We start from the raw sequence: 15,074 nt of genomic DNA on the forward strand, positions 1-15,074 counted from the left end.
TTTCCAAATGCCAATTCATCTTTTTCTCAGATTATTGTGTCTCAAAGTTTCCCCACCATCGACATTAAGCTGACTGGCCCATCGTTGCCAGGTTTATCACTGATTCTTTTTGAAACTTTCCAAACTTTCATGTTCAGTTTGTAATTCTTTCTCCTGCTGTAGATATTTCATTCATGAATATTCTCATCTTAGCGGGAGGCAGCCTACATTTTCCGAGGAATCTATTATCTGCACTCGTAACTCAGTTATCGGGCGACAGTGAGTGGCATGAAAGCGTGCTTAGTTTCTTGCAAGTGATTATTATTTGCAAGGGCACAAGCAGTATAATAAAGATTGGGAGAAAAATCTAAATATCAACTACAAGGCAGGGAGATAAACTGCAAGTCATAAATGTCAGTGGGCTTAGGTAGGCATCATATACAAGTGCAACGTCCCGAATCCGAAAACTGGACATTTTGCACAAAGCTGATGGGGTATTTAGAATGATGATGGGCTTAGAAAAGTTTGAAATAAGCATGATATGCAACTTGAACAATGAGTTTAGACATGCTTTTGAAATATTCAAAAGCCTTGAACAAGGCTAGATGTTATAAATCGCCCCATTACAGGATTGTAGGCATGTGGAAGAGGCGCCTAGAAAAGTTGGTTAAGGTCACTTATGACACCTTTTCAAAGGGATCTAGATTAATATCAGTTGAAAAGGGGAAATAAAGAAGTAAAGAAAGACTTGCATTTATAGTGCCTTTCATGGCCTCAGGAAGCTCCAAAGCACTTTACAGCCAATTAAATACTTTTGAAGGTTAGTCACTGTTGTAATGTAGGAAACGCAGCAGTCAATTTGTGCACAGTAAGATCCCACAAACAGCGATGAAATACATGACCAGCTCATCTATTTTAGATGTTGGTTGAGGGATAGATGTTGGTCAGGACACCAGGGAGAAAATCCCCCCACTCTACTTCGAAACACGTGGTATTGAAGTACGTAATAAAATAAGTATATATTGTGCTCTGGCTGGAGTGGGCTTGATGAACTGATTGTTTCTTTTACTCCAGACTTGTTCTTTTTAAAAAAAAAACAATTGGTTCTATCCATGAAAAGTTAATCTGTTGCATCAGTTAATCTTGAAATAGTTCATAAGTCATTAAACTTCTGAAGTATCCTGCCATCAGCAGAGACTGTAAAAGTTTCAGTAACAATTTACAACAATATTTATTTGTTTAATACACGAGTCCAGGGAAATTGATTTGATATTCATTGTGAAGTGTTTTTTTTTATATAAACTTCTATTTCTGCCAGCAGTGTTTAAGGCTGATGGTTGGTTAGAGCGTGTGTTTTTGAACGAGAGATCCCATTGAAGCTTTCAGCAGTTTTAAAAAAAAACTTTGAGAAAATATTAAACTCATTTTAGAAAGGAAAAACTGCCATCAGCAGATTTGCGCAAGTGTAATACAGGTAGTACAGTCGTTAACTGGAGAAGGGATCTTATGGGCAACCTCCTCTTTCCTTCCCCCCCCCCCCCCCCCCCCCCAAGGAAGTTGTCAAATTCATATTGTCAATTTAAAAGAAAAGTTCTAGCTTACATATATTGGTCGATGTAAAATCAGCATTATAGTTACGAATGTTCTTTTTACAGCATATTTCCCAACTTGCACATGTGTGCTGTGCAATGGGTACAGTTGTATTGTTTAAAGTAGATTTTTTTTTTAGATCACTACACCAATTGCATGTCTGTATAGTTGCATAATCTTATTTTTTGTCAGTTATCTCAGCCTTGGTTTATTGGTAGCACTCTGAGTCAAAAGGTTGTGGGTTCAAGCCTCACTCCAGAGACTTTAGCACATAATCTAGGCTAACACTTCTGTGCAGTTCTGAGGGAGTGCTGCACTGTTGGTGCAATCCATTCGGCTGAGACATTATACTGAGACACCGTTCTCTTCTCCCCCCCACCCCCCAATGCAAACTATCTCATGGCACTATTTCAAGAAGAGCAGAGGAGTTCTCCCGGTGTCTTGGCCCACATTTATCCTTCAATCAACACCTAAAACAGATGATCGTTATTTATTTCATTGCTGTTTGTGGGAGCTTGCTGTGTGCAAACTGGCTGTCGCGTTTTCCAAATTGCAGCAATTACTACACTTGAAAAGTACTTCATTTTGGGACGTCCTGAGATTGTGAAAGGCACTATAATAAATGCAAGTCTTTTCTTATTTTCCCCTCCTAAAGAGTGCTGACAGAGGCTTGGATGTAGTTGTATTGATGCCTGGCATTTTATCTAGTTGACATTTATGAGCCGTGGTATGGTATCAATGGCTGTTCGACAATGAGAACATCACAACTGACTGCAATCCAGTCCACATCAGGCATCCACACATGCATACTTCTAGTAGAAACATCATTGAGCAGTGGGAATGTTGCTGAATTTTTTTCTTCCCCAGATGCAGTTGGTATTACGGTAACAACCCTAGCTAAGATCAGCTGGCAACATAGATTATTAATGGAACCTTTCTGGTTTGGCTAAGCTACTTTCTGGAAAACGTTACTGAGCCATCAGGAGAGCTTGATCAACGCTTTTCATGGGGTAAATCATTGCTCAATTCTAGTTGTCTACTTTACCTCCGTTCATCATCTTATCTTAGTTGACAACTATTATGAAGCTGAAGAGTCAGAAAAATAAATTGAATTTGATGCAGTCACTGCTGTCAATTCTATTCATGAGTGTCACTGTTCATGTTGCAAGAATTGTGCACACTTGCTGTTGACAGTCCTCAATCAAGGTAAAAGGGACCTAAAAGTATGTTACACCAGTATACGCATTGATTCCCACTGTAAGGCTACTCTTGGAACAAGGCACTATTTATTGAATGCCTTTTGACAAAATAAAGCTTTTTAAAATAACCCCAGTAATATTCAAAATGCCTTCCATGTTTTACAGAAGGAAATAACTTCAAATAAGTTTAACATTTTTTTTGGAAAAACTCAATTTTCCTGCTGGCATGGGAACATTGAGTCGTCTCTTGACTACAGTAATATCAATTATGACATGCTCTCTGGAGTGCTCTGTTGGAAACAGGAAGGAGAGCGATTTGAAAACAACCTGAGGGCTGTTGTGGAGCTGTGGGGCCCTGGGAAACCACAAGTCTGCAGATTTTTGTAAGACACATCATTCCATTTCACTGGCCCCTTCAGTGGAAGATGAGCAAACATGTATTACTGGGTCACATCCAGATGGCCAGTGCTTTGTTGTTTGTTTAAAAACATGTAACATTGGGACAGTTTTTCTCTTTGCAGTAAAGAATTAACTTGCATTTATATAGCACCTTATCATAATTTCAGGATGTCCTAAAGGGCTTTGCATTCAATGGATCAATTTTATAATGCAGCTGCTGTTATGCAAGCGACTGCAGATCTAATTTGCACACGGCAAGGACCCACAAGCAGAATTGAATGAAGTATCAGATAATCTGTTGATGCTGCAATGTTATCCGGGACTCGTGGAGAAACTCCTTGTTTGCCTTCAAGTAGGGCTGTGGGTTCTTTTACACTCCTCTGAGCTGATGGATCTCAAATGAAAGACAGCACCTCTGATAATGCAACACTCGCTCAGTACTGAACTAAAATTTCAGGCTAGATTATGTGTTGAAGTCTTGGAGTGGGGCTTGAATCCATGACTTTCTGCCTCAGATGAGTGCTACAACTGAACCATTAAGTGAAATTCCCCATTGAATAGCTTCACGGGGTAACTTTAATCTAATTCACTCTGTGAAACTGGCCTGATTAGAACAGCCACCCCACTTGATCAAGTGAAGTGTAAAACAGGCGATTGATTTCATCTGACCGGTTTCCCTCTGGTGAGTTTGGTTAAAGTTACCCCCATAGTAATAGAAGAAATGTATCCAGTGTTCCCATTGCTTCATCCTCCTTGATGGACGTCACTTCCTGCTCACTGATACTTCTTCCATTTCCCTGTCACAGCTTTTCTGTGTTGCACACACGACTGCTGTGTTCACTCAATCAGCAATGGCCACAGCATGTCATGCCACTCCCATTTCAGCAAATCCATGAGTTGCATCCCTGTTGGTCTAACCCACTCTTGCAACTAAATGGGTGCATGAGGGGGACTTCTTGACTTGGGTAAATTTTGCTCACTACAAAGGTGGTTGCCACCTTTGCTTGTTTACTTTCTCCTTCCACGATACTTGGCCCACATCCATGTGCAGCAGTTTCTCTTATACTGGCTGTTGAGCAGGGACTGGCATATGCTCAATGATTTAAAAAAAATTCTTTGGTCAGTTCCTCTGTAGTAGTTAAGAGGTAGATGCAGGTTTAAAAAATACTTGTGAATTGTGCAAACTCAATACAGGAGAATGGGTATGATGTGATGATGGCTCTGTTCTCCCTTATCTCTTAGGAAAGTTGGATGCACTGTAAATAATTTGGGCTGAGGTATTTGGATCGAAGATTCAAAAGCAGGTTTGCTCATTTTACTGCTAAACATACTAGTGTATTGATAGCTTTGAAACCAGAAATACTCTGAAAAATAAAGAACTACAAAACAGCAGTGACTACATGTCAAAATATTGCGTTGGCCCCAAAGTGCTTTTTGGACATTCTGAAGACTTACATTTATATCCCATCTTTTAGGTTCTTGTTTCAAAAACCCTATGACCTATTTTGTTTTTGCATTTTGTCTGTACACTCCTTGTTAATCTCAGAACTCTTGACTATTTTCCTGTAATGTAACTAGAATTTCTGTAAAGGGTAATAAGTTTAATTTGTACACAGCTGTACTTTAAGATTGGCCAAGAAATCCCGGCGTCCCCGGGTCCGTATGGAGTGTGTACGGACCCGGGAAGGCATCACAAAAGCCGGTTTTCAATGCACAATGAGCATGAGCTGAAAACCGGCTTTTCCGATCTTGACAGATCCTCCGTATCTTGGGAGCGAGGACATTTGCAAGGGCAAGATTACGGTATTTACCCATATCTTGCTCAGCAAATGTTCTGAAAACTCTTGCGCCTGATAAAAGCAGGCGCAGAGCCTACTTTTACAGGCGTAAAAGTTTTAAAACACACAAACATAAAATAAAATTTTAAAAACGCATTTTATTGTTTAAAAACCCTCCCCACTACGGTAAGTTTATTTTAAACCATAATTTTAAAAAACTTTTAAAAAATCGAATTTTTTTTATAAGACATAAATAATTTAAATTTAAATTAATGTTTAGTATGTGGTGTATTTTTTCTTTTTTTTAAAAATTAGTGTTTTGGGGGGGGGGGGGGGCTGGGTTCATTCATAATAATGGGAACTCCGTTGGAATTCCAACTTACGGAATTCCCATTATTATGAATGAGAAAATACTTTACCTTGATTGGCTGCCCAGAGCCATATGACTGCAGCTCCAGCTCGACGGATGCTCAGACGTGCAGTGAGTGGAGGCCTCAGGACCAATCTCTTGTGGGCATAGCAAGTTCAGGTAAGTGTGCATCTTTTTTCTCTCTTTTAGTTGATCGCCCGCGCAAAGCAGCCGACTGGGATTTCTAGGCCAATATCTTTGCCAGAATTTCAGTAAAGCACAATAGGTGCGTGAAATTTTCTTGTGTTCATTTGAACTGTGGATAATGCTCAGCAGTACAGTTTATACGTTTTGCCCCATCAGATAGGAGTTGTCTGGAGAGAGCATTCTGAGAGATCTGGAAATCTGGTGGTTATCGGTCTTACTGATTATCAGTAGTATTGAGAGGTGATGATCTCAAGTCTCTGTTAATTGTTTTTCTTTCTCTTTCCCCCCCCCCCCCCCACCCTCAAGTAGATCTGTAAGTATATTTACAGCACGGTTGAAGGTACAAAACCGAACATATTGACCTTTCACGGCTTTCTTCCTAGCCATAGCCTTGCTTATATTTGATGCACCTGATGCATGAGTTCAGGAAAGTGAAATATTGTATGAAATACTGCAAGATCAGGAAATTAGTTGTTCCATAAGGTCTGTTAGCCATCTACATCTAATAAAAACTAAAATCAAAACATTTTGCACAAAGCCTGAAGTGATCACATTGTAGGATGTCAGTCAAGCTGATTATGAAATTGGAAAAAGAATCATGCAAATGCTCCGTCTCAAAAGTGACTGATCTCACCAGTTGGGGATTAGAACATAAGAACATAAGAAATAGGAGCAGGCCATTTGGCCCCTTGAGCCTGCTCCACCATTTAATAAGATCATGGCTGATCTGATCATGGACTCTGCTCCACTTCCCTGCCCAGTCCCCATAGCCCTTTACTCCCTTATCGCTCAAAAATCTGTCTTATCTCCATCTTAAAATATATTCAATGACCCAGCCTCCACAGCTCTCTGGGGTAGAGAATTCGATAGATTTACAACCCTCAGAGAAGACATTTCTCCTCATCTCAGTTTTAAATGGGTGGTCCCTTATTCTGAGACTATGTCCCCTAGTTTTAGTTTCCCCTATGAGTGGAAATATCCTCTCTGCATTCACCTTGTCGAGCCCCCTCATTATCTTACATGTTTGGAACATGCCAGATCCGTTATTTGAAGAACAGGATGGTGGAAATGTGAAGGAGACTTTAAACAATTTAGGTGTTTTGCTAGTGTTTCTGAATGGGCGTCTAAAACTTCCAGAAGCAATCTTCAGGTAAGTAGTTACCATGAATAGTTCTTGCCCATGGTTACTGTTTCCAGCTTTACAAAATACTGCTTTTGAAATGTGGTATGATGAGATAATTTGTGATATTGAATCTTTTTTTTAGTCTACATTCAGACATCCAAGGGTAAAAATTGCTATTGGCAATGTTACCATAGAATTGTTTAATGAGCTTAGAGCGAGGAATGCGATACGAGTGTTAAGTATTTGTATGATACCATTGCTAATTGTACTTTCTACCCATGGTGTGTAAGTTTAATCTTGCCTTTGTAGAGTTTGCTCCTCCAACAGACAGGTTCATTATGGAATATGGTTCTATGGGCAGCAGTAATATCTCTCTAAAGCTGCCATTCTTTGTGAATGTGGACCTTGACTGTCAGCGGACAATTAAAACATGCAAACACTGTACTGAGCCCAGTGTCAACTGGCCCTCATTTCCTGGACAGTAATTTCCAGAAAGGATCATAAAGTACTATTGGATGGCAAATGGTGATTACCTTGCTTATTCTTCTCCTTGCCCCTCCCCCATCCCAAGCCTGAGGGGTTGGAGGCCAGCCCTTGTGTAGAGTGTCTATTGACACCATGGTGTCAGCCAATGAGTTGGGGCGAGACTTGCGGCAGGATTTACTCCATAAACAGCAAAGCAAACAAAGTCTATTTGAAGAATCTATTTACTGACTGCAGCAAACCGAACTCAGCAACTTCTCCCGATAACAGCAAAGTGATTTCTCCAGCAAAATGCAGTGGATGGAGGATAGTTTCATCATTCAAATTATGTGTGTAAAATCAACCCCAGTCACTAACAGCCCCAATTGTCTCGCTCCCATTCCCACCACTGCTGGGGCTGGGATCAGATAATTAAGTGCAGGTCAGGAGTGGAACCACCCATTTTCAATGAATAATGAACAAGAGCAAGAAAGTTCATGAAACTTTCTCATACCCCTCCCCTTTGCTTTCTGTCCTCTGACATCTCTCTCTCTAGTCTCCTGAATTCCATGTGTCAATATCTTTTCCATAAGTCTTTAGAAATACAAATAAACCACATCCACTGTACTTTGTGGGCAGGTACAGCAGTCGGGGTGAAGGAGAGGCAAGAGATTGTAGAAGGTCGTGATCGGGGCCCAGGAGAGGCGCGAGTTCGGGGCCAGGGGCAGCACGGGCCAGCCCACACTGCGATATGTGTGTGCACTAGGTCCGTGCAGCAGAGCTGATCTCCAGTTCGTCTTGGTTAATCCTTGCCACTGGTCTAAGACCTAGCTCTGTCAAGCCAGTGTGGTAGCTGGTGTCAATGGCCATCACACGTTAAAAAAAAAATCCAAGCACAGGCATCTTCCACCCTTCAAGATTTAGTTTGGGACCTGGAATATTAGGTCGTCATTGAAACACCTGTGAACTTTTTGACGTGGAAGCAAGTCATCCTCAATTCGAGGGACTCCCTATGACTGATAGACTGACTGACTTTTATCTAATCTGTTTTGTATCTTCAAAGAATTCTAAGGTTGGTTAAGCACAAACAAATCATACAAATCCTTGCTGACTGGCTCTGATTAATTCAATTTGCCAAGTCATTTCATCCAGAATTACAGATCTAGTAGTTTAGCAACAATTGAAATAAGATTAACAGACCTACAATCTCTTCCTTATTTTCCGTGATTTTTTGAAGAGGGGTGTCACATTTGCCTTCTGACATCTGACTCAATTTTCCTTTCCAAAGAATTTTGAAAAATTATAGTGAAACCTTGCTGTATTCCTTTCTTAGATTTCCTTATCCTATAAGCCATTTCAATCATTTGTCTACCATAAATTTGCATAACATTAGTCCCACCTCTCTTTGAATGATGACCTCCAGTAACTGTTCTATACCCACGTAGTGGTGCAACAATCTCAATATCCACTTCTTCTATGAAACCTGAGACAAACGCCAGAGGTCACCTTGCACACGCCAAGGATCACTCTGCGCCAATGCTCTTAGCCAAAAGGCCTAGAGCCACTGCACCGTTCCTGGAAGTACTGCAATACCAGGTTCGTGCCATGGAGGTGGATGGGTCAGGTCCCCCACACACCTCCGTGGAGGTGGATGGGTCAAGCCACCCCAACCACCTCCTATTTCCAAAAAAGCAAGCATATACCTTCCTGATCCAGGGAGAACCACCTTGGGGTTATGGTGGTTACTCCCCTGTCAGGTCAGTTACGCATGATCTTAGCCAAAAGGCCGAGAAGCGATGTACCTATTTAATTTTTTTAAATTTCTCACTCTGAGCTACAAGCTTGCTTCCTTCATCTCTTTAGCATCCCTACCCCTACCGTGACTACTTATGAATGAGAGTGCCCATTAAGTAGCTTTTTATTCATCCGTCCAGAATGACATTGCTGCATCTAACTTTCTTTAATGATTCTAGGGTTTTCACCTGAACCATTTTGCCAAGGGTTGATCATTGTCTGCATGGTGAAGAACGTGTTATCAGTCCAAAAATTACCATTTGCTAATTTGAGCCAATGGCCCCTTGTCCCACTCCCATACTTCAATTTAAAGTAGTATTTTTGCATCAACATTTTCCATTTAAGTTACTGTCTTGTATATCTCCAAGATTACCTCCGACACTTCTAGGTTGAAAAGCCCAAGTCTATCCAGTCTTTCATCATAACTGAGATGCTGGATACTAGGGACCAGCCTCATAGCTCTCCTCTGCACTGTTTCCAGTGCTTAACTGTGTTCCTCAGTGACCAAAACTTCACACGATAGTCAAGGGGCTAGACTTTCGGCAACATTCCGCCCATTTTCCGTTTTGTAAGCCATTACCGCCCATTAATTTAACTGGAAATTAGCGCCCACTTACCGCCATATACCGCCGGCGGTAATTTCGACAACCTATTACCGCCGGTGGTAAACTGTACCGCCCGCCCATCAGTTTTATGTGGTTTTCCATGCACTTCAACGTGCACTGCCCATATTACCACCAGGCGCTAAATTTGACAATTCGCCAAAATACTGCCCAATTTACCGCCGGCATAATGTACTGCCCTGAAAATGCTGCACTTACCTGACCGTAACCCAGCGGTATGGACGTCATGTTTTAAAATGGATGAACTTGAAGAAAAGGCTGCTTCAAGTTAGAGGGAGCATTAAAATCATTCGTGAGTCGATTTGAAGGGTGTTTGAAATCAATGTTCATAATCTGAGGGCATAGTAGTCTATCTGGATTAATTTTTTGGTTGTTTAATGAAAATTGAATAATTTTTGACAGTTTTAGAGTACTTTTAAAGGAATGGGGCTTGCAATTTCTCAGCCAATATCGCTAACTAATTACAGAATAGAGCTGGAAGAAGGTTCATTGGGCACATAATGCTCTTCAAACAAAGAGGTGGCAGACTGCTGAAGAGGAGACGACCTAACGCGTTTACAGGGATAAGCGGTAATATCTGGACCTGTCTGATAAAGCGTGCGTTAGAAGGCTGCACTTCCGAAAGGAGATTATCAATGAAATATGCCAACTAATTAAGGGAGACCTGCAGCCTACCAGCACCATCAGGGCAGCACTGCCTGTAAAGGTGACTGCGGCACTTTCATTCTATGCATCGGACTCCTTTCAGGCATCAGCTGGTGACATTTGCTGCATCTCTCAGAATGCCACACATTGCTGCATTCGGCAGGTGACCGAAGCACTTTACTGACAAAGGTTTGACTTTATAAACTTCCCAATGACAAGGAGGGACAGTGAGAGGGCTTTGGGTTTCTCGAGAATTGCAAGCTTCCCTAAGGTTCAGGGTGAAATAGACTCTATGCACATTGCCCTGCGAGCACATTTAGAGAATGCAGCGGTGTTTTGGAACCGAAAGGGGTTCCACTCCCTGAACGTGCAGCTCATAGTCAACCATAAGCAAATAACCATGGCAGTAAAGGATACGGCCTTGCCACCTGGCTCTTGACGAACCCCACCACACCGTAAGCCTGAGACAGATGCCGAGCATCGATACAATGACAGCCACATAGCCAAACGCAATATCATCGAAAAGACAATTGGAATGCTGAAGCAGTGCTTCAGATGCCTGGACCACCAGCCTACTTTACCACCCTGAGCAGGTCGTGGAGTTCATTGTGGTGTGTTGCATTTTGCACAACTTGGCAATCAGAAGGGGACAGGAATTGCCATGGGACTGCAGGACTACCTTAGGACAGAGAAAGAAGCAGAAGGGGAGGACGAGGAGGAGTCTGGCGATGAACCCATGATACCACCCACCCCTATACCGCAGGAGAAGCCCCGTGGTAGTTACGCAGCAATAAAACTGTTAGGCCAGTAGCTCATAAATGAACGCTTTGCTTGAACGGTGAGAGTTAAGTTTAAACCTTGCCTGGCCATTGTTCGTAACCTTTGTATTGATTGTTAACCCCTCATTTTGTAAAAGTGAGTGAGACACTGCACAATAATTAAGTTCAATAAAATTTTATAAATTATGAAAAATGATTTTTGTGAAATAGATTAATCTTTTTAAAGTAAATTTGCAACAAAATGTAAACAAAGCAAACAGTGAACAATTTTTCATTAAAAGTTAAAACAATTTGAATAAACAACCCCCACCACCCCCCCCCCCCCCAAAACCTGCAATAAATCAACCTGCGACCACCATTCCCACCACCTCTCTACCTTGCCCCCCAATTGTTTTTTGGTAACACCCCTACCCTGGCCCCTGCCCGAGTTGGGACCACTGCGTTGTGCAGCAGGGCACCCTGAGCGCTGCTGCTGTGGGGGGGTGGGGGGAAGAGAAGGTGGCAGCGCCATCTGTGGGGAATCTGGAGAAGAGGGAGGGTCTGATGACCAGTCTTTGGAGTCAGAAGTATTGCCTGCCATGCTCATGACTTCCATGTGCTGTCGGCAGTGGTGGTACGACGCCTTGGGGTTCAGTGTCGTAGACTGATTCCAGCGTCTGCTGCATGGCATCAATGGAATCGGTGGTTCGCTGCATCTCCACAATCAGTGCCACCATGTCCTCTGATTGGCGTGTTGATTGCGCTGTGATATTTCCGGCTAATCCACCAATTGCCTGGAGGAGCTCTCGACCAATGTCGACGCTCGCCCTAGACAGCACAGCCATGTCCAGTTCGGCGTCTGCCTGTCTTCGAGCACGCTTCCCCTGCTGAATCAGCCTCCGCAGATTCGGCATGGGGGCTGTACCATTCAGTGTGCCCTGCTGCACACCTCTTGGTGCAGCCACTTCCTCGGAGCCGAATTCATGAAGTGTGGATTTGGCTAAGGAATAAGTGGTCGCAGGTATTACAGACCCTTCAGTTGCCACCCCCCCCCCCCCACACATCCAACAGTACATCTGGCGGGGGGGAGGGGTGGGGGTCGGAAAGCCGGATGGTTTCGTCATCCTCATCCTCATCCTCATCCTCATCCTTTGGTGTCCTCTCCGGTCAAAAACACTACAATTGGCTCTGCCTGCTGATGCTCCTGGTCAGCTAGAAAACATAACCGAAGAGGTCAGCAGAAGGGGAAGGGAGGGAGGGTCAGGGTGACATTTTTATGTTTATATTACATGGACATATGTGGAGGAGCAACATTACTTCATTATATATCACCGAGAGACGCTACATGCAATGAACATGAACAGAATTTAGAGATTGCATGGCATTATAATAAGATTTCATGATGGTCCCAGCATTACATTAAATCACTTGGCATCATTTATACATTCTGCTCACATGATTATATTACATGAACGCCGCACGGCCTGGGGATTATGCGTGACTTACGTGGCGCCGACACTGGATCTGCACCCCTGTGAGGACTGTGGCTTGCTCCTTCAGGTCAGTTAGCTCTTCCAGCTCTGCTGGCCCTCCTCCGGTGCACCGACGCTCGCCTCCTATTGAAAGCGATTTTTTTTTTCCTGAGAAGATGAGGATAGCATGGGATAAGATAATTGCCCAGGTACTCGTACCCACCCCCAATGCCTTTCAACACTGTCCCATTAATGCACTGTTGGCATGCAAGTGATGCATGATGAACACATCTTATTAATTACAGGAAAACAATATAATAACATCGTTGATATGTAACACCAAGCTTACCAAGATTTAACAATCACAATATGGCAGTTTTACATTTTAAGTAATGAGTCAGTGCATGATTACATTTATTACTTATTCTTGTGGCAGAAACAAGGTCGTTCCAGTGCTTGCGGCACTGGTCTGGCCCCTGACTGACCTGGGCAACCGAGGATACCACCTCGGCAATCTCTGCCCATATTCGTTGATATACGGGCAAGCTGGGTTTTCCACGACCACCCCGGGTCAATTGGTCCCACTGTGCCTCCACTTCGTGGGCCAAGGCAGCTTGGGAGTCCATGGTAAATCTCTTCGCCCTGTTCCTCCCTCCTACCTTTGCCTCGACCATCAACTGATCTTCGATATCTATTTTATAATATTGTTATTTTTTATGTATGATCATATAATGGTGGTATAGTGTGTATAGTATAGTATGCTATTGTATGCAATCAAATTTATAGGCACACGAGAACTGCAAACGAAAGCTTATCAAACAGGCTGCTAGATGATGTTTCCTCTCTCTCTCTCTCTCTCTCTCTCTCTCTCTCTCTCTCTCTCTCTCTCTCTCTCTCTCTCTCTCTCTCTCTCTCTCCCTCTCCTCTTTCCCCCCCCCCCCATCTGCGCCTGCGTGGGCTGACCCCCGAATCGGGGGGGGGAAAAAGAAAGAAAAAAAACGCACGTGCAGTAAGGCCGTTGCCAAGGATGCCGGCCTTATACGAGGAAAGTATACCGCTCCTGCCCACCCACTACCGCTATCACCGGGGGGGAAAAAAGCCGGAACTAGCGGCTTTGGATCTGAGCGGTATTGAAAAGTCGAGAAGTTTATACCGCTGAGATACGGGCGGTAACGCTATAAATGGAAAGTCAGGATAGTGTGACTTCCTCTGATTTTTGTTCTACTATTTTGACTGTTCGGCTCCACATATTTACTGTTGAGTAGAAAACTTTTAGGTTGTTCTCTAGTTTGGACAAATTATTTATTTATTACGTTTTACAAACCACACAACTTTGAGCTTAACTAGTAGTCTTGTATGCACTTTTATAAAATGCCTTTTGGAAGTCCACTACATTGTATGAGTTACCTCTGACTACATATGTGCCAATCGACGCTCTTTTTATTGCCCTTTGATTTCTTGCTGATTTTCTCGCAATCTCTCAGCCTTTTGAATCTATTTTTGTAGTTTTCTTATCATACTAACGCAGTTATAAATAAGAAGAGTTGTGTGTCATATTTGGGAGCTGAAACATGACCTTCATTTGTAGTGTTTCTTAATAATGAGGTGCTTATTTAAGAGTTTCTGAAATTATTGCCGATTCTAAAATTCAAACTATGGTGTGTTGGTATTTTACCTTGCTATACAACAACATTCTCTGGCAATATTTATTTCTCAACCTTCATCTAATTTATATGTCAGGCATGTGGCCCTGAATTTGCGATTGGCATGACGGCGTACTTGAAGTACGCGGTCATACCGCCTTTGAAATTGACCAAGTTTGGTATTGCCCCGCTTGCGCTAAATCCAGAACTTGCGATCTGTCAAGTTCCAAATACTATCACCTGCTGTGACTTTCAAGTCCTGATTCAAATGATGTGCTTGCGAAAGGTTGGGCTAATTGCCAACTAACTAGCATGTCAATTACCCTGAAAAACGCAGGAGCCTGTTGCATGACGTAGGGTGGGGGGGGGGCTGAAAATGAGAAAATTGTATTAAATCTGAGTTAGGTTTATGTTAGAGCCCATTAAAAAAAAAAGCATCCTAATCTATTTTATGGTTCCTATCCCGAGGCCAGAAACATTTAACTATCTGCTAAAGCGTGCTAACGTATTTGTACTTTAATATCTGCATTTAGGTTAAACTGTGCAAATTAAAATAACTTGAATTTACTGTGTTCGGTAAAACTTCAGACTTCATGAGTTTACTCATCACATTCACTTCTTTTGTGATTCACAATGCACATGCAGAAAGCCATGCATATCCACAAACTAAGGAAAGGGTCTTCAGTAATCAATTAGACAGCAGGGGCAATTTGATATACTTTCTGCAAAGACTTTTTGTCCCATTGGAGATTTCGATATTTCCTGATTGGCTAAGAGTCAAAGTGAAAGGTGCCCCACATGATCCCAGATACGCTTGCGCACAACGGGATCCGTGGGTCATTAAACTGTGCACAACTCTGCAGTGTTACATCTCTGCAGTGTTTCATTCAGGGCCAATATCTTTGCACAATGAAGAACGAGCCACATTTTCTAAAAACCTACATTTTAAGTGAATATTTGAAATTATTCCTGCTTTGTTTTTCAAAACAATTATTCAGGTAAATTACATATTCTGTGTCTGTGTCTGTGCTTTCTGTGATTTGTAACATTAAC

At 42.4% G+C, this 15,074-nt stretch overlaps 1 protein-coding gene and 1 pseudogene across 2 annotated transcripts in view; one reads left to right on the plus strand and one right to left on the minus strand.

The window, feature by feature from the left end:
- The window catches only part of LOC139268898 (mediator of RNA polymerase II transcription subunit 13-like), a 283,315-nt gene that overhangs the window by 89,437 nt on the left and 178,804 nt on the right, over positions 1–15,074 (plus strand). The gene's annotated exons all lie outside the window — the stretch shown is intronic.
- Positions 8,646–8,884, minus strand: LOC139269948 (U2 spliceosomal RNA; annotated as a pseudogene).

The sequence above is a fragment of the Pristiophorus japonicus genome, chromosome 8, assembly GCF_044704955.1.
Source record: "Pristiophorus japonicus isolate sPriJap1 chromosome 8, sPriJap1.hap1, whole genome shotgun sequence".
NCBI lineage: Eukaryota > Metazoa > Chordata > Chondrichthyes > Pristiophoridae > Pristiophorus > Pristiophorus japonicus.